The sequence below is a fragment of the Triticum aestivum genome, chromosome 3B (assembly GCF_018294505.1).
Source record: "Triticum aestivum cultivar Chinese Spring chromosome 3B, IWGSC CS RefSeq v2.1, whole genome shotgun sequence".
NCBI lineage: Eukaryota > Viridiplantae > Streptophyta > Magnoliopsida > Poales > Poaceae > Triticum > Triticum aestivum.
The window spans coordinates 841726379-841750758 of NC_057801.1; the positions used below are offsets into that span (position 1 = coordinate 841726379).

Consider the following 24380-nt stretch of genomic DNA (forward strand, 5'->3'; position numbering starts at 1 on the left):
CACTCCTTGATCACCTTTGTACCCTCTTGCCAGACATGTGGCAAGGCACACATTAGGTGTGGTACTTAGCATTGCATACTGTAGAGCCTACATCTAAAGCATAGGGGAGGACCTTCGTCCTTTCTCTCTTTTCTGCCGTGGTCGAGCTTCAAGTCTTAACTTCGTACCTTACAACTCAGGCAAAAACTCCTTCTTTGACTGATCCATCTTGAACACCTTCAAGATCACGTCAAGGTATGTGCTCATTTGTAAGTATTATTAAGCATTTTTGATCTATCCTCATAGATCTTGATGCTCAATGTTCAAGTAGCTTAATCCAGGTTTTCCCTTGAAAAACACTTTTCAAATAACCCTATATGCTTTCCAGAAATTCTACATCATTTCTGATCAACAATATGTCAACAACATATACTCATCAGAAATTCTATAGTGCTCCCACTCACTTCTTTGGAAATACAAGTTTCTCATAAACTTTTGTATAAACCCAAAATCTTTGATCATCTCATCAGCGTACATTCCAACTCCGGGATGCTTACTCCAGTCCTTAGAAGGATCGCTGGAGCCAACACACCTTTTAGCATCCTTAGGATCGACAAAACTTTCTGATTGTATCACATACAACCTTTCCTTATGAAAACTGGTAAGGAAACTCGTTTCGACATCCAGCTAATGCTAACTTGATTCCGACAGACTTAAGCATCGCTACGGATGAGAAAATCTCATTGTAGTCAACTCCTTGAACTTGTGAAAAACTCTTCGCCACAAGTCGAGCTTCATAGACGGTGACATTACCGTCCACGTCTGTCTTCTTCTTAAAGATCCATTTATCTCAATGACTTGCTGATCATCGGGCAAGTCCACCAAAGTCCATGCTTTGTTCTGATACATGGATCCTATCTCGGATTTCATGGCTTCCTGCCATTTGTCGGAATTTGGGCCCACCATCACTTCTCCATAGCTCGTAGGTTCATTGTTGTCTAGCAACATGACCTTCAAGACAGGATTACTGTACCACTCTGAAGTAGTACACATCCTTGTCACCCTACGAGGTACGGTAGTGACTTGATCCAAAACTTCATGATCACTATCATAAGCTTCTACTTCAATTGGTGTAGGTGCCACAAGAACAACTTCCTGTGCCCTGCTACACACTGGTTGAAGTGATGGTTCAATAACCTCATCAAGTCTCCACCATCCTCCCACTCAATTCTTTCGAGACAAACTTTTCCTCGAGGAAGGACCCGATTCAAGAAACAATCCCTATTGCTTTCGGATCTGAATTAGGAGGTATACCCAACTGTTTTGGGTGTCCTATAAAGATGCATTTTATCCGCTTTGGGTTCGAGCTTATCAACCTGAAACTTTTTCACATAAGCGTCGCTGCCCCAAACTTTTAAGAAACGACAACTTAGGTTTCTCCAAACCATAGTTCAAACGGTGTCGTCTCAACGGAATTACGTGGTGCCCTATTAAAGTGAGTGCGGTTGTCTCTAATGCCTAACCCATGAACGATAGTGGTAATTCGATAAGAGACATCATGGTACGCACCATATCCAATAGGGTGAAACTATGATGTTCGGACACACCATCACCCTATGGTGTTCCAGGCGGTATTAATTTTGAGACAATTTCCACAATGTCTTAATTGCGTGCCAAAGCTCGTAACTCAGATACTCATTTCTATGATCATATCATAGACATTTCATCCTATTGTCACAATGATCTTCAACTTCACTCTGAAATTACTTGAACCATTCAATAATTCAGACTTGTGTTTCATCAAGTAAATATACTCAAATCATCTGTGAAGTAAGAACATAACGATATTCACTGCATGCCTCAGCATTCATTGGACTGCACACACCAAAATGTGTTACTTCCAACAAGTTGCTATCTTGTTCCATCTTACTGAAAACGAGGCTTTTTAGTCATCTTGCCCATGTGGTATGATTTGCATATCTCAAGTGATTCAAAATCAAGTGAGTCCAAACGATCCATCTGCATGGAGTTTCTTCATGCGCATACACCAATAGACATGGTTCGCATGTCTCAAACTTTTCAAAAATGAGTGAGTCCAAAGATCCATCTACATGGAGCTTCTTCATGCGTTTTATACCAATGTGACTTACATGGCAGTGCCACAAGTAAGTGGTACTATCATTACTATCTTATATCTTTTGGCATGAAAATGTGTATCACTACGATCGAGATTCAATAAACCATTCCTTTAGGTGCAAGACCATTGAAGGTATTATTCAAATAAATAAAGTAACCATTATTCTCCTTAAATGAATAACCGTATTGCGATAGACATAATCCAATCATGTCTATGCTCAACGCAAACACCAAATGATAATTATTCAGGTTTAATACTAATCTTGATGGTAGAGGGAGCGTGCGATGTTTGATCACGTCAAACTTGGAAATACTTCCAACACATATCGTCAGCTCACCTTTAGCTAGTATCCGTTTATTCCGTAGCTCTTTTATTTCGAGTTACTAACACTTAGCAACCGAACCGGTATCTTAATACCCTGGTGCTACTAGGAGTACTAGTAAAGTACACATTAACATAATGTATATCCAATATACTTCTATCGACCTTGCCAGCCTTCTCATCTACCAAGTATCTAGGGTGATTTTGCTCCAGTGGCTGTTCCCCTTATTACAGAAGCACTTAGTCTCGGGTTTGGGTTCAACCTTGGGTTTCTTCACTAGAGCAGTAGCTGATTTGCCGTTTCATGAAGTATCCCTTCTTGCCCTTGCCCTTCTTGAAACTAGTGGTTTCACCAATCATCAACAATTGATGATCCTTCTTGATTTCTACTTTCGCGGTGTCAAACATCGCGAATACTTCAAGGATCATCATATCTATCCCTGGTATGTTATAGTTCATCACGAAGCTCTAGTAGCTTGGTGACAATGACTTTGGAGAAACATCACTATCTCATCTGGAAGATAACTCCCACTCGATTCAAGTGATTGTTGCACTCAGACAATCTGAGCACAAGCTCAACGATTGAGCTTTCCTCCCTTAGTTTGCAGGCTAAGAAAATCGTCGGAGGTCTCATACCTCTTGACGTGGGCACGAGCCTGAAATCCCAATTTCAGCCCTCGAAACATCTCATATGTTCCGCGACGTTTCGAAAACGTCTTTGGTGCCTCAACTCTAAACCGTTTAACTGAACTATCACGTAGTTATCAAAACGTGCATGTCTGATGTTTGCAACATCCACAAACGACGTTTGGGGTTCAGCACACTGAGTGGTGCATTAAGGACATAAGCTTTCTACTGTCCGCATAATCGCTACTGTCAACTTTCAACTATATTTTCTCTAGGAACATATCTAAACAATGGAACTAAAGCACGAGCTTACGACATAATTTGCAAAGATCTTTTGACTATGTTCAGGATAATTAAGTTCATCTCATGAACTCCCACTCAGATAGACATCCCTCTAGTCATCTAAGTGATTACATGATCCGAGTCAACTAGGCCGTGTCCGATCATCAAGTGAGACAGACTACTCATCATCGGTGAACATCTTCATGTTGATCGTATCTACCATACGACTCATGCTCGACCTTTCGGTCTCTTGTGTTCCGAGGCCATGTCTGTACATGCTAGGCTCGTCAAGTTAACCTAAGTGTTTCGCGTGTGTAAATCTGGCTTCCACCCGTTGTATGTGAACGTAAGAATCTATCACACCCGATCATCACGTGGTGCTTCGAAACGACGAACTTTCGCAACGGTGCACAGCTAGGGGGAACACTTTCTTGAAATTTTAATGAGGGATCATCTTATTTACTACCGTCGTTCTAAGCAAATAAGATGCATAAACATGATAAACATCACATGCAATCAAAAAGGTGACATGATATGGCCAATATTATTTTGGTCCCTTTGATCTCCATCTTCGGGGCTCCATGATCATCATTGTCACCGGCATGACACCATGATCTCCATCATCGTGTCTCCATGAAGTTGTCTCGCCAACTTATTACTTCTACTACTATGGCTACCGGTTAGCAATAAAGTAAAGTAATTACATGGCATTGTTCAATGACACGCAGGCCATACAATAAATTAAGACAACTCCTATGGCTCCTGCCGGTTGTCATACTCATCGACATGCAAGTCGTGATTCCTACTACAAGAACATGATCAATCTCATACATCACATATCATTCATCACATTCTTCTTGGCCATATCACATCACATAGCATACCCTGCAAAAACAAGTTAGACGTCCTCTAATTGTTGTTTGCATGTTTTACGTGGCTGCTATGGGTTTCTAGCAAGAACGTTTCTTACCTACGCAAAACCACAACGTGATATGCCAATTGCTATTTACCCTTCATAAGGACCCTTTTCATCGAATCCGTTCCGACTAAAGTGGGAGAGACTGGCACCCGCTAGCCACCTTATGCACCAAGTGCATGTCAGTCGGTGGAACCTGTCTCACGTAAGTGTACGTGTAAGGTCAGTCCGGGCCGCTTCATCCCACAATACCGTCGAAACAAGATTGGACTAGTAACGGTAAGCATATTGAACAAAATCAATGCCCACAACTACTTTGTGTTCTACTCGTGCAAAGAATCTACGCAATAGACCTAGCTCATGATGCCACTGTTGGGGAACATAGCAGAAATTCAAAATTTTCCTACGTGTCACCAAGATCTATCTATGGAGAAACCAGCAACGAGGGGAAGGAGAGTGCATCTACATACCCTTGTAGATCGCTAAGTGGAAGCGTTCAAGAGAACGGGGTTGAAGGAGTCGTACTCGTCGTGATCCAAATCACCGGAGATCCTAGTGCCGAACGGACGGCACCTCCGCGTTCAACACACGTACAGCCCGGTGACGTCTCCCATGCCTTGATCCAGCAAGGTGAGAGGGAGAGGTTTAGGAAGACTCCATCCAGCTGCAGCACAACGGCGTGGTGGTGATGGAGGAGCGTGGTAGTCTAGCAGGGCTTCGCCAAGCACCGCGGGAGAGGAGGAGTACTTGGGAGAGGGGGAGGGCTGCGCCAGAACTTGTGGTGCAGCTGCCCTCCCACCCCCCCACATATATATATGGGCAAGGGAGAGGGGGGCCCGACCCCCTCAGATCCAATCTGAGGAGGGGGCGGCGGCCAAGGGGGGGAGGAGTGCCTCCCAAGTCAAGTGGAGGCCCTCCCCCTTAGGGTTTTCCCCTTCCCATGCGCATTAAGGCTAGGGAGCCCCCCTACAGCCCATGCTACTGTATTGGACGTGATGGAAAAATTTCCGGACCCCCGGACCCCTCCGGAATCCTCCGGAACCTTCTGGAAGCTTCCCGGTACAATACTGAAAAAACCCGAACTTTTTCCGGAACCCGAACTTCAACTTTCCATATATAAATCTTTACCTCCGGACCATTCCGAAACTCCTCGTGACGTCCAGGATCTCATCCGGGACTCCGAACAACATTCGGTAACCACATACAAACTTCCTTTATAACCCTAGCGTCATCGAACCTTAAGTGTGTAGACCCTACGGGTTCGGGAGACATGTAGACATGACCGAGACGTTCTCCGGTCAATAACCAACAGCGGGATCTGGATACCCATGTTGGATCCCACATGTTCCACGATGATCTCATCGGATGAACCACGATGTCAAGGACTCAATTGATCTTGTATACAATTCCCTTTGTCTACGGTATTGTACTTGCCCGAGATTCGATCGTCGGTATACCGATACCTTGTTCAATCTCGTTACCGGCAAGTCTCTTTACTCGTTCCGTAACACATCATCCCATGATCAACCCCTTGGTCACATTGTGCACATTATGATGATGTCCTACCGAGTGGGCCCAGAGATACCTCTCCGTTTACACGGAGTGACAAATCCCAGTCTCGATTCGTGCCAACCCAACAGACACTTTCGGAGATACCTGTAGTGCACCTTTATAGCCACCTAGTTACGTTGTGACGTTTGGTACACCCAAAGCATTCCTACGGTATCCGGGAGTTGCACAATCTCATGGTCTAAGGAAATTATACTTGACATTAGAAAAGCTTTAGCATACGAACTACGATCTTTGTGCTAGGCTTAGGATTGGATCTTGTCCATCACATCATTCTACTAATGATGTGATCCCGTTATCAATGACATCCAATGTCCATGGTTAGGAAACCGTAACCATCTATTGATCAACGAGCTAGTCAATAGAGGCTTGCTAGGGACATGGTGTTGTCTATGTATCCACACATGTATCTGAGTTTCCTTTCAATACAATTATAGCATGGATAATAAACGATTATCATGAACAAGGAAATATAACAATACTACCTAATTTATCATTGCCTCTAGGGCATATTTCCAACACTTGTACCCTTTCGTGCAGCGCCTGCAGTTGGCTATGCTCCACTTTCTTCCTCCTCCCTTGGGTTTTGTAAGCCCCTGCGTCCGGAAACCCAGCCTTCCACGAAAGGGAGCCTGGTGTGCCTCGTGTCCGTCCAGGGTGCTCAGGATTCCCGGGAGGGGGTTATATCGACAACGACGCGACATACATATACATGGGAAAATAATGTTATCGGGGAGGGGGTATATCGGTACCCCCCCCCCGTGTTGAAGTTCTCGGGAGGGGGTATATCGACAACGACATACCTGATAAAAAATAAGAAGACAAAAGAAGAAATAAAAAGAGGAGAAGAACAAAGGAATAGAAGATAAGCAATCGAAGAAAAAAAAAGAAAAAAAGAAAAGAAGAAAGGAATAGAGGAGAAAGAAGAAAAAAAATAGAAAATTTCTAATTTTTTTCTTCTTTCTCCTGTATTCCCTTCTTCTTCTCCTCTTCTTTTTCTTCTTTTTTCCTCTTCTTATTTATTTCTCCTCTTCTTCCTCTCCTCTTCTTCTCCTTTCTTCCTCTTCTTATTTTCCTTTTTCTCCTCTCATTCTTTTTCTTCTTCTTCCTTTCCTAGCTAGATATTTGAATTTTTCCTAAAAATTAAACTAACCTAAAATGTACTAAATCTAACTTCTGCATATATGAACACATATACACAAAGAACATACAAACATGTATACATTTTTATAAAAAAGCAAAAACATCATATTCTATAAAAAAATCATATACATATAATCTGAAAAAAACATCATATTCTATAAACAAATCATCATATATATGAACAAAAACAATTATCGCATATATCAAAAAAACAAGGGAGGGTGCCGCTGGACCAAGGTGAGGAGGGGCAGGGGCGCGGGGTCGGGGTAGGGCGGCGAGCGGCAACGTCGACAGCGTCGGGGCAGGGCCGGGGCGGCGCTCGTCGGGGCAGGGCGGTGAGCGGCGCGACGGCGATGGCGTCGGGGCAGGGCGGCGAGCGGCGACAGCGTCGGGCGAGGGCGCGGGCGACGGCGTCGGGGCAGGGCGGCGACCGGCGACGGCGTCGGGCGAGGTTGCGGGCGACGACGTCGGGGTAGGGCTCGGCGGCGACGGCGACGAGGAGCAGCGTGGGGACGTCGGGGCGGAAAAGAAGAGTGATTTTTGCAGAAACTGCTAAGTGTTTCTTGTATAGCAAAGCCTTTAGTCCCGTTTGGTGGCAGCAACCGGGACTAATGCCCCCCGTTAGTCCCGGTTGGTGTCACTAACCGGGACCAAAGGTCTCTTTTCAGCAGCCCAAAGGGCGGGAAGCGGCGGCCTTTGGTCCCGGGTGGTGGCACCAACCGGGACTAAAGGGTGGGCATTGGTACCGGTTGGTGCCACGAACCGGTACCAATGCCCCCCCTTTAGTCCCGGTTGATGGAACCAACCGGGACCAAAGCTCGTGTGCTGGCGCGGTGCGGGACGAAAGTTTAGTCCCACCTCGCTAGCTGAGAGGGGCGCGCGGTGGTTTATAAGCCCCACTGCCGCACCCCTCTCGAGCTCCTCTCCACTGCAGGCTTACGGGCCTACTTGCTACTGCTTTGCCTGATGGGCCTTCTGGGCCTACTGCGGGCCTGAATCCTGGCCCATGGATGAGTTTCTAGTCTATTCAGGCCGTGGTGGCCCAGTTGGTGGCAATTTTTTTATTTTTTCCCAGTTTTCTTTTTGGCTTTATTTATTTTGTTTTATTTCTACTTACAACAAAACACTTATTTATTTTATTTTATTTTTTTATAATTACTTATTAATTTTATTTTATGATAATTCTTTTTGCTATTAAAGTTTCTAACAAAAAAAGTTCTTTATGAAAATTCTTTTTGCTATTAATGATTTTGAACAAAAAATACTTTGATAATTTTAGTTGCATGAATTTTATATAATTTTAGTTTCAATAATACTGGAAGTTGCTTATAATGTTTTGAACAAAAAATACTTTGATAATTTTAGTTTCATAAATTTTATTTATGTTATTAAAGTTTTTTTTGTTTCTACTTATCTATTTTATTAAAGTTTATATTATTTTGTTTCAAATTACTTATTTATTTTATTTTATTTTGTTTCTGACTTCATTTTGTTTCTGACCATGAAATTGAAAAGCATTTGAAATAAACTTTGAAAAGGTTCCAAGTTGGCATGGTATCATCATTTCACCCACATAGCATGTGCAAGAAATTAGAGAGGCTTACGGCAAAAACTGGATGCACTTCATGTACAAAACAGACAATCTCTTTCGAAGTATTAGGGTTTCATACGGAAACTCGTCTGTTACAAAGGGATTTCAATTTTTTTGAACTATTTTGAACCTCCTTGTTTTTGATGTTCAAAATGCACCATTCAAAGCCACATGATCAATTTACAACCCTTTCTAACTTCATTTGTTAATTTTCATGCATTTACTGATTATTTTGAGCTATAAGACTATGAGATTGAAAAGCATTTGAAATGAACTCTGAAAAGGTTCCAAGTTGGCATGGTATCATCATTTCACCCACATAGCATGTGCAAGAAAGTAGAGAGGCTTACGGCAAAAACTGGATGCACTTCGTGTACAAAACAGACAATGTCCTTCGAAGTATCACAGTTTCATACGGAAACTCGTCTGTTACAAAGGGATTTCAATTTCTTTTGAACTTATTTGAACCCCCTTGTTTTTCTGTGTTCAAAATGCACCATTCAAAGCCACAACATCAATTTACAACCCTTTCTGACTTCATTTGTTATTTTTCATGCATTTACTGATTATTTTGAGCTATAAGACCATGAAATTGAAAAGCATTTGAAATGAAGTATGAAAAGGTTCCAAGTTGGCATGGTATCATCATTTCACCCACATAGCATGTGCAAGAAAGTAGAGAGGCTTATGGCAAAAACTGGATGCACTTCGTGTACAAAACAAACAATCTCTTTCGAAGTATCAGGGTTTATTACGAAAACTCATCTATTACAAAGGGATTTCAATTTTTTTGAACTTATTTGAACTCCCTTGTTTTTCTGTGTTCAAAATGCACCATTCAAAGTTGTAAGACCATGAAGTTGAAAAGCATTTAAAATGAAGTCTGAAACCAAAGTACATACATAGTTCTCCATAGCATGAAAACCAAAGTACATACATAGTTCTCATTGAACAACTTATAGCTCTCCAGAGCATCTAATTAAACCATACATTGAAATTATGTAAAACATTTCAATGCAAAAACAAATGCGATCATAACCGCAACCAAGGTAACAACTGATCCAAGTGCATAATGATACCAAGCCTCGGTATGAATGGCATATTTTCTAATATTTTTAATCTTCAACCGCATTGCATCCATCTTGATCTTGTGATCATTGATGACATACGCAACATGTAACTCCAATATCATCTTCTCCTCCGCAATTTTTCTTATTTTTTCCTTCAAGTAATTGTTTTCTTCTTCAACTAAATTTAACCTCTCGACAATTGGGTCGGTTGGAATTTCCGGTTCAACAACCTCCTAGATCAATAAAATCTATGTCACATTGGTCGGCATAATTGTCATAAACAATAAATGAACCAAATAGTTATTGAAAGATAATATATACCACATCTGAATCATAGACAGGACGAGGGCCGACGGGGGCGGATACCAAAACCATTGCACTATATAATAACAGGGAATAATAAAAGTAAGAAAATTAGACAAGTATCTATCTGAAGTTAGAATGTTTTTCTTTCAGAAAGAAGATAAGAACAAGAGGCTCACCACGGTGGTGCCGGCGACGAGATCAGCGTGGGCGATCAACGGCGGTGAAGATGGGGCAGGGACGGGGCGTGACGGACCGCTAATCTAGACAAATATCGTTGAAAATGGAGCTCAGAGGTCGAGTTTCGAGAGGAGAAAGCTTAACTAGTGTGGCTAGGGCATTTCATCGAACACCTCATGTGCATAGGAGGTGAACTAAAGAACCCAAATGCCCCCCCCTCGCCGGCTTGACAAAAATAGAGCACTATGGAGTGCTCTGCCGCGGCGGTGGGTATATGTAGGCAAGTTATCCCGTTTCGTGGCATGAACCGGGACTAAAGCCAACCTTCTGTCCCGGTTCAAGCCACGGACCGGGACCAATGGTTGTGGGCCAGCAGCAAGGACCATTGGTCCTGGTTCGTGGCTCGAACTGGGATAAATGGTTCCACACGAAGCGGGACCAATGCCCACGAGGCCCCGGCCGGCCCCCTGGGCTCACAAACCGGGTCTAATACCCCACATTGGTCCTGGTTCTTAAAGAACCGGGACTAATGGGCTGGCCAGGGCCAAACTGTAGCCCTATTTTCTACTAGTGCGTGTAGACCCAACGTGTTCGTTTCCCCCCTCCAGCTGTCGGCGGCGGTGCCGTCCGTGAGGGGGGCCACACCCCGGAGACGTGTGCCGCCTCTTCAGACATGCCACCTCACCTCCCCGCATGTATGAGGGCTCGGTGCGACGCTCTGGTGGCATTGGTAACCCTCGGGGCCCCCATCTTGCCTAACCCTGGAGTTAGTCAAATAATAATACGTAAAAAACATAAAGATATAGCTGATGTAGCCTAACTTCACCAAGAGGTTCCGGCAGCGTAGGCTAATATCGAGAAATAAGGATGCCGGTCATCCTCCCGGCTCCTCACCACTCGCGATCCCAGGCCGTCGGATCGTTTCTTGGATGCGATTTGGACCGTCCGATCTGCCTTTCGGATGATCTCGGCTTCCGGATCAAACCGTGACCCTGTTGCAATGAATAGTAGCCGAAAACGCGTTCCACCGCGTGTTAATTTAGTACCCCGCCGAGGGTATTTTGGTCATTTCACATACAATTATTAAATTAGCGGTGACTCCCGTGCTAAAACCTAGCCGCCCGCTCCTCCCTCACTCGCTTCCGCTCCTCCCGCAGCTGCCTCCCTCCCTCCCACTCACCGCTAATCCCGTCCCCCCTCCTCCCCGCTCATCCTCTTGCGTTACCCGAAGGGGAGCCGTCGCTGCTCGGCCCTCTCCCCCTTGGCATCGAGCGGCTCATGGCAGTGCCGGATCCGGTGTCAGGGTCGAGGGGCGCGCAGGATCCAAGCGTGACAGCTCATTGGTGAGCGCGGCGGCCGCCATGGACGAGCTTATGCCGGGTCATGTGGGCGCGTTGGTGAGCGCGGCGGCAGCCGTGGCCGAGCTCGAGCCGGGTGCACCGGCGAGGGTACTAGGGGGATTTCATTGTGATCTCCTCCTCATTGTCGGTCAGGTGATGGCCCTCGCAATCTCGTCTTGGCTCCTTCGAGGCGTTCTTCTGGCCGGTCCTCACTTCCCCTCTTTTCCTTTTTCATTAGTTGTCTTGCAGGTAGTTCGAGGGTGTGAAATCTTGGCCGTGCGGTTTTCTTGCCGTCACCTTGGCCGTCGGTGTTCTGTTGAAGAGTGTATTGTTCTGGTCCCTTCCCTAACCCTGTGCTACCTTTGCTGGTTCCTTCCCTGCCAGATTCTGATGATTACCTAGGTCCTTTTTTGCCTGTTTGGCGGAGATGTCATTAGGATTTGTTTTGCTGGTTAGTGACCAGTAGTGTTCTTCCTCCTGCAGCCAGTAGTGTTCTTCCTCTTGCGGTGAATAAGTTGTGGCTCTTCGAGGATAGCTCACATTGCTTAGTTGCACAGGTGACTGCCTTTTTTGGGTCCTACAGTTTTGGCATTATGTGGATTTATTTTGGCATTACATCCTATCTTGTTTCTATTGTTTTGGCAAAGTGTGTGTTTACTTGCAATTACATGCTCATAGTATTTGTATAAGGATAAAATTTGTTTAGTCCTCACATTCTCAAACTGTTTGTTTAAGGAACGGCTTCTCATGCATTTGACTGTATATTTTTTAGCATCAGATGGTCTATTTTTGCATTTCTGGTTCATATTGAGAAATTGAGAACTATAACAAGTGGTTCATATTTTTTTCACCCTGCATTTTGTAGAGAACTAGGAGATCTCATCTAACTATCTTGGCTGAGCTTGTTCAATTGACAAGGTATCTCTCTCATCCTATATTTTTTTCCGATCATCTTTGGAAGTACAGTGTACCTAACCAATGCCATCCTATTCGTATAGGCGGTGGTAACTTCAGAATTTCATGAATGAGAACAATGTTTATATTGTCAGAAGTTCACATTATGTGCCTTCCCTTCAGTTTTCACATGAAACTAATTTTTCTCCCATGTTTAGAATTTATACGTAAGTGTTGACCGACTGTTCATGTTCATTGCTTTGACGTTATTTTTTTAAGAATGTCTTTTAATGGTCTTTTAATGGTGTTTGATCAATCTTATCAGTTAACCACACTAGATGTTCTGCATTCTTCCTTTGTTTGCTGGCTATGTTTCTTTGGCTGGGTTGGTATCCAGGACAATATGGGTGAATTAACAATCAAAAATGAAAAACGGTGCAGGGCTAGGGGCTAGACAGTGGTGAATTAACACACTATCAGTGACAAAGTAAAAAGAAACCGGTTCCGAGCATTCAGGTTGCAGGTTCTGAGGTGTGATCGTTGAGGTGGGGTAGCAAATATAGTTAGCAGTATTGTATCATCACCTGGAGAACATCCATTTACTAATTTTGGGTCCGGAGTTCTGTTAGTGAATTAGAAAATAGTGAGCCCCTGCTCTGAGGCTAAGGTACGCCAATGATCGTCCAAGGTACGCCAATGATCAAAAGAACACCTGAATGAATAAAAGTTCTTCCATTTGCAGCGAACTTTCAGTAGATATCGTCTCTATTTCTTTTACATGTGGATATTGTTGTTTCAAAGCAAATTTCACCGTTAAGTTTTACTAGGTTTTGTTACCTATAATCTGTTTTTATCAGTTTTTTTTGGTTTTATCAGGTTTTGTTACATATAATCTATTTTTATCAGTTTTCCTCACTTATTCTCTCTAATCAGAAAAGGAGCTTTAAAATCTGCATTTACATTTGCAGATACGGCAAGAAAGTACAGCTTATCCAGAGACACCAATTGGGAGAGGTACAACATATGCATTTCAAAGAGAACTGGACTCTGCTATTTCTGATTTCACCAAGGTTGAAATTTTAAATTCAGAACTTTAGTGATGCTTACTGTTCTCTTTCCTTGGCAATGTTTGTAGAATATATATATTGTAGAGACAATAAATATTTGTGCCTTGTGAGAATAGGTCTGCTATCAAGTGACATCATGCAACATAGATTTTGAACGAGGAGTAAGATATGTTCCTGTATAGCGACTACTGGATCGATAGTACAAAAGAAATAGCTTGAATGGATTTAGCATTAAGAACAAAATAAGATACGAAAATTCTAAAGCTACCCTTCTTGTGGATCGACTGATAAATCCATGTAATATTTCGAGAAAGAGTTAAATCCGTGTATGTTGTTTGAGTGCCTTTTAATTAAGACACTAGACTATGTTGGTACACATATATTTGGATGCTTGTGATTGGCTGGAAAGAACATAAATTAGATTAGTTGTTCGACTAAACTGAGTAGTCATAGCCTTTTGGCTGATGGATGCTTCAGTATACCAAAACACTTGCTATTTTTCATGTTCTTGTAGACGATGGGTTTAGGACACAAACAATTATTTGTTTTATCTACGAAAAACTTTTGCTTCAAGATTACAGTGTGTTGAATGCCTTTCGTTCTTAGTTAAAATATAAGTATTGCTTATATGTGATTTCAATTCAGCTTGACCAAATTTCTTTGCTCTGCTTTTTCCCTCCCTCTCCACTGAATATGACCATGTTCAAAATAAAATGCGCATTATCACTTATGAGAGTAGACATATTTTATTTTTGTTGGGACTGTTCTCTCTAGGTTTGCGTTGATCCCACTCTCTTGCATTTTTTGCTTTCACAATTACTAGGACTCCAGTAATAACCACATTATGAAATGCGAGGGTGCCGTGAGCATGCTCTCCTTGCTTTCACTCTTGGCGCCAGGCAGATGATCTGCTGCTGCAACAAGGTAATATTTCAATGGTAGTTATTGTTGCTTGCTTGTTAATTGATCCAGTTAAGTCAGTGTTGGTGTTTATACTTATTGAATGATGTGCTTCTGCTTGTAGATAGAGTTCTCTGTTTTTTTTGCGAATAGAGTTCTCTAATTTGCACTACTGCGCAAACAAATTAAACTATGTTACTTGAAATATCTTGTTGCAAATATATTTGGTTCCTGCATTTATACTATTTGAATTTGAAATGACATATGGTGCTGCCAGTATCGCTTCTTACATTTTTTTAAATGTGGAGGTTAATGATGTTGTCTCCTTGATAGATCTGTCTATTGCTGGTTTTATATGTTGTTTTTTTGTCCTTGTCATACCAATGACCTATGGTTTTGTTTGTTTGTCCTGCTTGCAGGTGTGTGTGTTGTTGAGGCTACCAAACAAGCCACCGGCATTGCATAAATGGTTTGTAAAAATTGTCATTGGAGTCTAGCTAGGGTAGTAGGCTGTCAAGAAGATGTGGTCGCTTGTATAACGTGAGCTCAATTTGTGATGCATGCATTTTTATGATTATTATGTTTGTGTGCAATTTAGTAAGTGGGTTTTAGATTAATATGGTTCATTTGGATGGTTGTGCTTAATCTGGTTTATTTGGTCTGTTTGTTTTAGGCTGTCATCTTTAGTTATATTTACAATGCCAAGTGCCTAATTTAGTGCTGAAACTCCTTTGGTTTGCTTGGATTAACTGAATTGGCCTATTCAGTCAGTTTATATTATATTCACTCTTCAGAATTAGGATTTGTTAAAATGGATGTCTGGAAGCATAAGCTAGCTCTGTGAAATGGTTGCGCTCAAATTCAGAATTTCTGCTTCATGCTTCTTTGCGGCTGTGTTTTTATGTAAATATGTGCTCTCTCCTTTTCGTGTAGCATGCTGCTTGATGGTTTCCTATTCATGGTTCTTGGTGGTTACTACTACTGTACTGGCTGCTCTTATATAGACAATGTTTCTTAGAGTTCGGTGGTAACTTCAAATCTTCATGCACTGTTGGATACTGTTCTTTCCGAAGTGTTGTTGTTATTTATATGTGAAGTTAAGTCACTACAATGTGTTGGCCCTGTGTCTTTCTGCTCTGTGAGATGTGTGACCGTGTCATCTTGATGCAGCTTGCATGTGCTATCAGTGAGTGGTCTTGCGGAGTTGCATGACTGGGCAGGAGGACCGTAGGCTGCACACATAGACGAGGATGTCGAGTTGTCCACTACGAAAGGAGTGTCGACCGCGAATACAAAGAGTAGGTTGAGCCATCGCCATTCATCTAGGCTCCGCAGGAGGAGCGCATGCTATAGAGATGGACTATGAGGCTAGCCATCCATTTTGCATCAACACTCTTTTCACCTCGTCTGGCCATCCCTCCACCAGGTGAGCTCTGCCACCTTCAAATCCACGTTATGTTACTACATGTTTTTTTTGCTTCACGGTGATATGTTATTTCATTTTGAGTTGGCTAAAATAATGATGCAATATTCCTGGTGATTTAGTTGAGACATTAATTAGGAGATAATCTTCTATCAGGTAATTTATGCTTTACCTAGCTATTGTTTTCTTCAGGCTTCTTCAATGGGCAAGAAGAATAACATGGAGAGAAGTCTTCCACTGGCTAATTTAATATCTGGTACATTACTATCTACTGCTTGTGTTTTTGTGCTATAATCATTTTTTACATCTTAACCATTTTATATATGCAATAACCCCTCATTTAATATTTATAGTCTAGCTTGAATAATCAAGGCAAACCTAACTGTTGATTCAGGTTCCCATCCACCCCTCATTTTCTGACAGCTTTTGTGCTACATGATAAATAATGGACGACTTCTCTTTTTTACATATACAATATATATTACATGCTTGGCCAATGGCATGACCAATGGCATGATATCCTACGTCCTGCTGGAACTCTGTATTTATTTCCATTGTGTTGTTGCTATTCTCTTGCTTGTGGCGTGTGGCCTGTGGCCTGCAATATGGAAATATATATTCAGTCAATTTTCACATAAAAGTATATGCATGTTGCTTGATGTCATTTTAGAAATAAAAATCTTGTCATGTTTCTTGATGTTATAGGTTTAGGTGAAAAGGAAATAGCTGTAACTAAATGATGCTTTTGTGCAATTTATGAAAATGGTTTGAGTACCGAGTTCTTCGAAAGGGTTGGAATGTGTAGGGTTAATTGTTATGTGGAGGTCATTTGGTTTATCAATTTCTACTCTTCGATATTTTCTCAGTGGCAAGATTTGCTAGACAAACTTTGTTCTGTTCTTTATTGTATCACACATGTGAACATCCAGTAACATTATAGTAATGCAGTTTGCGTACATGCACGTCCCTGAACTTTCTTTCCCTGGATGTGTTTTGAATAATGTAGACCTACGAAGGTACAACTTATGTTGGGGATATGCAATATCTGTATCTATTAGCTTATACTTTATTTCATGATTTTATTATTTTAATTGCCCTTTTTGAGGATATGCCCAGCCATTTGTATGGTTGGCTTTGCTTCTCCTCTCGAACCTGTAATCCCAGATGTTTCAATTTTGATCAATAGACCTCCCATTAGATATCCGGGTGCTTTGTTGAGATATGCTTTTCCCAGTCATACTAACGCTATTCGCGAAATTCGAAAACCATTAGAATATATCATCTACAGTCTCAAACTTGCTGATGTTAGAGCCTTGGAATCTGATAAAATAGTAAGCAGTCCTTTGAAGATGCCTGGTAGCAAAGATTTAGATAAAATCAGTGTTCATCTTTTGTTTTTCATTGATTTATTTATCCCCATTAATTTAATCTTTTAGTATATTTATTTCGTGTTTCTATGCTGCTCTAGGTTTGCATCCTGGTCAGAATGTGTATTGTAGATGATGGTAAGATTATACTGGTAGCAAAGATTTAGATAAAATCAGTGTTCATCTTTTGTTTTTCATTGATTTATTTATCCCCATTAATTTAGTCTTTTAGTATATTTATTTCGTGTTTCTATGCTGCTCTAGGTTTGCATCGTGGTCAGAATGTGTATTGTAGATGACGGTAAGATTATACTAAATAAGTCTGCAGTTAGAGACTTTGAGATCATAATATCTAAAAGAAGTAACGATTTTGGCAGTCATGCACAGGTCGTCAAATCTATAGAAATCTGGAGTTCGCCAAAGCTGGCCACACTGTCGCAGATCGGTTCATGATCGCGTGGGGGCATCCTCTGGAGCTTCCCTGAGGTCAGTGTTGTTCCCCATGGTGTATGCCTCTGTTCTTCTTGATACATGCATACCTGATCCCGTGTTTCCTCTGTTTCCTACTGGGTAAGCTCGATTCTGAGTGATCTTATGTGTATTGAGTGGAGTGTAGCAACAAGCAATAGCACCATGTTACATTATGTTAACATAAACCTGAAGCATGCTCTGTTTTTCTCATATAAATGATAAACAACTATCACGAAGGAGTAATACAAGCACAAGAAACTGTCAGCCTGTGACTGGTCCCTTTAGTCAGTTGTATAACAGTATAATTCACCATATAATTAATTCATCAATTTTTTTGGCTGTTAGTTGCTTAATTAGTACCACCTGTAGTATATATCAGGTGTAAAAGTTTGTCAGTAGCATAGGAATCACGCAAGGAGCAACTCAGTTTCCAAACCCATATCAACCTCGACAATGTTTTTCTCCAAAAGTAATTAAACAATGATTTTGTTCAGATTTTTGCAGTCGCCAACACCTTTACATTCACTTCTTATTTCTAAGCTTCCAGCTTTGGAAGCTTACAACAAGAGCACCATGTTCTTGTTTGTGAATATGTGAAAGAAAAGTAGGAATGTAGAGTCACAAGGAATGCAGAAGCAGCAGCTGAGATTATGCCCTGATTCATCTGTATTACATCATGTATTGCAGAACACCTTGAACCACCAAGCACTAGGCAATAATAAATTTGTTTATTTCCGAATTTTTGCATTCACAACAAGCTACATTCACTTGTCTGAACTCACAAGCTTGCAACCCGTAAGTACTAGATATGAGTTCTGATCAATACTCACCAACGATATACAGTTTACAGTATATACTCTGAAACAACACACACATTCAATAAAGAACAATTGCAATGAGCTCATAAGCTACAATCTGCAGGTGCTAGATACATTAAGCTGGAACAAAAACAACCAGAGACATGGTCCTTGTTGCTACATAGCTCACACAAGTGTAGCAGGCGCACGTCGTCAGGGCAAGGAGCAAACGCTGGATGCGAGGGAGCAGCAGATGGTGCGCTGGTTGCGTCCTGCGGTAGAATTGGCGTTAGGGACCGGCAAGACGGCGGTCGTGCGCGGAGGTAGGCCAAACATGGTGGATCTCGCCGCGGCCATCAAAAGGAGGCGTGCGGCAGTTTGAGGCAGAAGAACGCGGAGGTCGGCTAAGTGCGGCTGTTGTGGAAGGAATTCGCCGCCGCCGCCGCCTTGGAGCGATTGGAGAAGATCCAGATTGAGAAATTCATATTTTAGCAAAGGTCTGCTTTGGCTGAGGGGTCATTTGCAAATTCGCAAGAGCGGTTGCCGGTGTGTTTTTGTAGATTCGTGTTACTTTTGATCCCATGCATGAGATCTTAATCGGCTGGCCAAGGAGTCGCGGGATACAGGGATGCATGAGCCATTGATATTCATCAAACACATAATTTGAATAGAGCTTGTGAAAAAATGCCCATAGAAATAGTCACTTTGGATTGGTTGTGTCAAAAGGATGCAACATTTGTAACATTTCTTCTCATATTCATGAGACTTTCACTCTGTTGTTGCATTAGTCAAGTTCAATTTCATTACATATGTGTGCATGTATCAGTTTTCATATGTAAAGTGATATATTTAAGAGTTATGAGAAATTTTGCCAAATTTGATGGGCACAAAATAGAGGCATCTGGAAGCAGGACAGACGTCACTGATATTTTTATGGCCATTTTTAGCGTCGCATCACAAATGGAATGGCACTCATGGAGGCATTTGAACCAAGTTATCTGTTGTATGCCTAACTCTGGCTTTGTAGTTCTATTGGCTCCATTGCCACTATTGGATGATGCCTTGCTTGGGAAGGGTTAGCTTTTATGATCTTAAGACCGCGTTGAACTCGGTGATGCTACTCTTTTGATACAGAGTGAGTGTTTCTTCCTACCCCTGAACCTGATAATCGGTTATCCTGTTACATGTGCTAAATTTGCCTTCGTACAAATGCAGCATGCCGTTTGATCTTCCACCGCTTGACCGTATCGTTGGGACTGGCACCCTCGCGCCACGGCGCGTTGCCGATCTAGTATAGATGATGGTCCGGTAGATCTTGTACATTACCTTACCCCAATGGATTTAAGCTAACTGGTTCCGCTTTGCTGACTGATAACGGAGGGCCAAACATGGATGGAAGGCAGCTTCCTGTCACTTCAAAGACATGGTACAGCTATTCGTGCGTAGTGGTCCGACAGAATAGGATTGTCAGATGGTATTCAATATTGATTATATGTTACTGGGGCTCTGGTGGGGCTAAAATTCTATTGGTATGTGTCATTTTGAAAATTACACCGGGGCGTGGATGGAGCGGGAACTCGGTGCATCAGATCTATTGTACAGCGTATGGTTTTCATATTTCACCTTGTTTAAATGACAATTTCCTTTGCTCTTGTTTCTGTGTTGGTGGTATTTCCCCTAGTGAATGGTGATGAACCATTTAAATTTATTTTATCCTTCTCCCCTGCACAACCTGTGGTATCATTCATTGGAACTATATTCAAGAACAAATGTAGATATAGGACATCAGGATGCCATGTGCTACCGTTTGAATGCAGTTTTCATGATTTACATTTTTTTATTTGACATATTCATTAATTTTTTTCGCCTAAGGTGATTATCCGGTTGGTTCGTTGTCTGGATACAATTAAGGAGCCTGCGGCACAGTCCTTGATTATTTGGATATTTGGTGAGTATAGCTCTATTGGAAATCTAATCCCAAAGATAGCTCCAGTTGTTCTTAAGTATCTGGCATGGTCCTTTGCCGCCGAAGTGCTCGAGACAAAGCTTCAGATCCTAAATGCTTCTGCAAAGGTATATATCGTAAGTCCTAACTTTAGTTTTCTTACACTTAAATGGAGATTGCTAATAGGTTTATTTTTTCAGGTTATCATACATTCTGTAGAAGAACAGCTAGAAGAATTCAAAATGATAGTGTCATATGTCATTCAGTTGGCTGCATGTGACATGAATTATGATGTCCGTGACCGTGCACGTTTCTTGTCAGGACTTCTGCCATGCTGTGCTACTGAAAATGACTCCTCATGTCGATCACAGAATGCTAGCTGATCATATCTTTGGTGGGAAGATACCTCCTCCATCTAATTCAGACAGCAACTACCGGATTTATCTTCCGGGTTCCCTGTCACAAGTTGTTCTTCATGCAGCGCCTGGTTATGCACCACTTCCGAAGTCTGAAAGTATGATCTTAATTCATAAGACCGTAGAGCCAACCAGAGGTGTAGCTGATTCCTCCGAAATTACTAATTCTGACGCTGAATCTGGATCTTCAAGGGGTGAGAGTGGCTCTGTGTATGATTCAGAAAGTGAAGCTGGTAGTGATTCGAATGATGATGGCCATAACCTTCATCGTCAAGAGGAGAATCAGGAAGCTCCGCTGATTCATATGTATGATGGTAATGTAGATCAAGCCTATGCAGGTCGAGCTGTCGATGAAAATTTGGCATCTCTCATCTCTACTGATTTGACAGAATTAATGTCCAAGTCAGCCTTGGAGTCATGGCTTGATGAGGCTCCTGCTGCACCACTTGTTCAGGATCCGGTACAGACATCATGTGCAAGGGTTTCTTTTACCACTCACAGCTTTGAGAGAAAACCTAAATTGCATAGGTTGTTAGATCCATCGGCTAGTGATGGCTTGAGTGTTCTATATGCCTTCTCGTCTGAGGTTTCACCCAAATCACGCTTGCTAGTATGTGTAGACTTGTTTGTCGAGAATGTTACAACAGAACAATTAGCGGATATAACCATTAAATCTGAAGAGGCTTCTGGTAGCAAGGGTGGCATGGACCAAACATCAGAAGGATCCGCAAGGTATGCATCGTTATATTGTCTGTATTGTGATTGTTTCTTCTTTGTCAACTTATTTCTCAGCTCATGAACCGTCTTTACCTGCAGCATACCAACTCTTGTTCCTGTTGAAGAGATACAGTCACTGGCTCCTGAACAGACAGCTAAGATGCTTCTTCAGGTTCACTTTCATCACTATCTCTTGCCCTTGAAGTTGTCTGTCCTTTGCAATGGGAAAAGGCATCCAGCAAAACTTCACCCGGACATCGCTTATTTTGTACGACCACTACCCATGGATCTAAATGCTTTTCTATGCAAGGAAAACCAGCTGAGGGGAATGTTTGAGTACGCTAGAAGGTAACCAGACTCTTAACCTACCTTTACTAGTTACTTAGTTTCATGCAGTCGCATCAAATTAGGAACTGATCTGACACATACGCCAAATTATGCCGTGTTTACTGTTACAATCTGATCTGCCTCCCCAAACGGAAACAGTTGCGACTGGCGAAAATGCTTAAGTTTGCACATTTCATTAACTATAGAAGAATGTCCAGGAATAGGAGGTTGCTCTTGCTTCCCCTTGAACAAATTACCATGTGGCTGCCCAGTTTTAATGGAACACGCAAAGAGGAGTATTTTCGTCATGTACTACTAGAAAAGAATGTCTATTGTTTAAAAAGGAATGTCTTTGTGATGATTTCAACTGATAGTGCATAGAAAGGAGTAAGCAAGCAGGAATACATTCTCAGTTTTATATTAATTCAGCCACTTAAATAAAAAAAAGTCGAGACTTACATTCTGGCAGCAAGAAACATCTTGTTAATAGATGAGTACCGTTTTAGGCATCTTTTGTTTGCATTTTATGGACACCATCAGACATTTAAAGGCACATGATTCTTATTATGCACTTTGCATCATGTGTATGAATGCAGATCCAAATTAAGATTATCTTCATGTGCACTAAAGTATCTGATTGTTCGTCCCCATGATAATTTTATTGCATAACCCGAGCCCACAACATCACAAACTCATGTGTTAGGAATTGCAACAGGTGCACCTTCAAAGATCATCTTCAAAAGCATGAGCAGAACGAAGATAGTACAGACCACAACACCGACAAAAATCTTCTAGTAGCCCAAACTCTTGCATCGAAAGTACTCAGCAATGCCAATGTTCACCTGGTGTCAATGGATATGCCGGTGACCTTCAGCATCGAGGACGCCTCTGGCTTGTGCTGGCGATTCAGCAGTGAGATCCTGAGCACTTCGAACCCCTGCCTGATCACTGTCGTGGCGGATGGGCATACCTCGGAACCACTGGATCTCACCGTCAAGGTGAACTCCGAAGACACGGCGTTCGGCCTGAAGCTCCTGAACAGAGTCGTATCGATCATAGAGTGAAGGGGCACTTTTGAGTTCTGCAAGTTTGGTTCAAATGCTACTTGCGTGGATACTGTAAATCATTGTACATTATTGTGAATGAGGAGGGCTTTAGAGTAAACATCTTTTTACCACCTTATATTCCTGTTCTCAATGCTAGATTATTTTTTTGGTAAACTGGTGGCAAGCTTTGCTGTTGTTACAAAGTGCATGACAGAATCCGCGATAGCACGCATTGAGGCATGCTGCTGGATGGTAATGTTGATGATGACACTGTAAGTAATGGCATGAGATTTCTGTGGGACCAATAAATTCCAGAGTTTTAACTACAGTACAATTTTTTGGATTGTGATGACATTGTACAGTTGATAAATCCAGTTGTATATACAGCAGGGATTAATGGCTACATCTCAGACAAACACAGTAAAAGCAGAGCTTGGCACACAATGATTTTCCTTCCAAGAAACTAGTAAAGAGAAAGCAACTGCTAGAACAAATAAAAATAAGCATGTCAAAAACCAGGTAGTATCCAAGCTAACGATATAGGCCTCACCAAACAGCGCCGGCCATGGCCTCCCCAACCCCAAGAAACCCAGCCGAATTCTTCGACATTCGCCGCCGGAGGGGCTCCCTGCTCGAATTCTTGGACCGTCGGCGACGGCAGAGGCTTCATGACGTCTTCCATGGGCGGAGGCTCTTTCTGCTCGAACAGTTCCGGGTAGTGCGAGTGCCACTCTGCGTCGGCCGGCATCCCCATCTCCGCGTTAGGGGTGGCTTCCTTGTTCGCCGCGCCGGAGTCTTGATCGAAGGCTGTCGTCGTCGTGGTGGGTTCCTCTTTGGTAAGGATGTCCAACTCTGGCAAGTTCTTTGTAAGGATCTCCAATGGAGATGGCAAGCTCTTGGTAACGGTCTCCGCGGGCTCTGGCAAGTACTTGTTAAGGGTCTGCAATGGCAATGCCGAGTTGTTAGTAAGCATCTCCAGTGGCAGTGGGAAGTTCTTGCTAAGCATCTCCAATGGCAATGTCAAGTTGTTGGTGAGCATCTCTAGTGGCCATGGCAGGTTGTTGGTTAGCATCTCTAGTGTCCATGGCAGGTTGTTGGTTAGCATCTCCAGTGGCCATGGCAGGTTGTTGGTTTGCATCTCCAGTGGCCATGTCAAGTTGTTGGTAAGCATCTGCAGTGGAGATGGCTTGTCCATGGTAATCATCTCCCATGGCTCTGTCTCGTTCTCCATGGCAACGATCTCCCATGACTCTGGTCCGTCCTTGGCGAAGACGTTCCAATGGCTCCGGCTTTTTCTCCATGGCAAACATCTCCAATGGCTTCAGCTCATCCTTTGCATCTGCGGCAATGTTGTGCTCTCGGCGGCGCCGCCTCTTAGAAGACCGAGCGGCCATGCTGGACTCCCCGCGCCCTCCTCGTCGCCATCCGCCGCCGTCCTCGCCGTTTGGTGCACCCTGCAGAGCACCCTGACGCCGGCGTCGTCCGTGGCCGCCGGCAGGACGGTCCCCAACTCCTCCATGAGACACGCGGTCTTACGTCCACGTGCGTCGAG

The 24380-nt window shown here is 42.7% G+C and overlaps 1 pseudogene; it reads left to right on the forward strand.

Annotated features, from left to right (window-relative positions):
• Positions 1 to 11479: 11479 nt before the first annotated feature.
• Positions 11480 to 22849, forward strand: LOC123068108 (AP3-complex subunit beta-A-like; annotated as a pseudogene).
• Positions 22850 to 24380: the final 1531 nt, after the last annotated feature.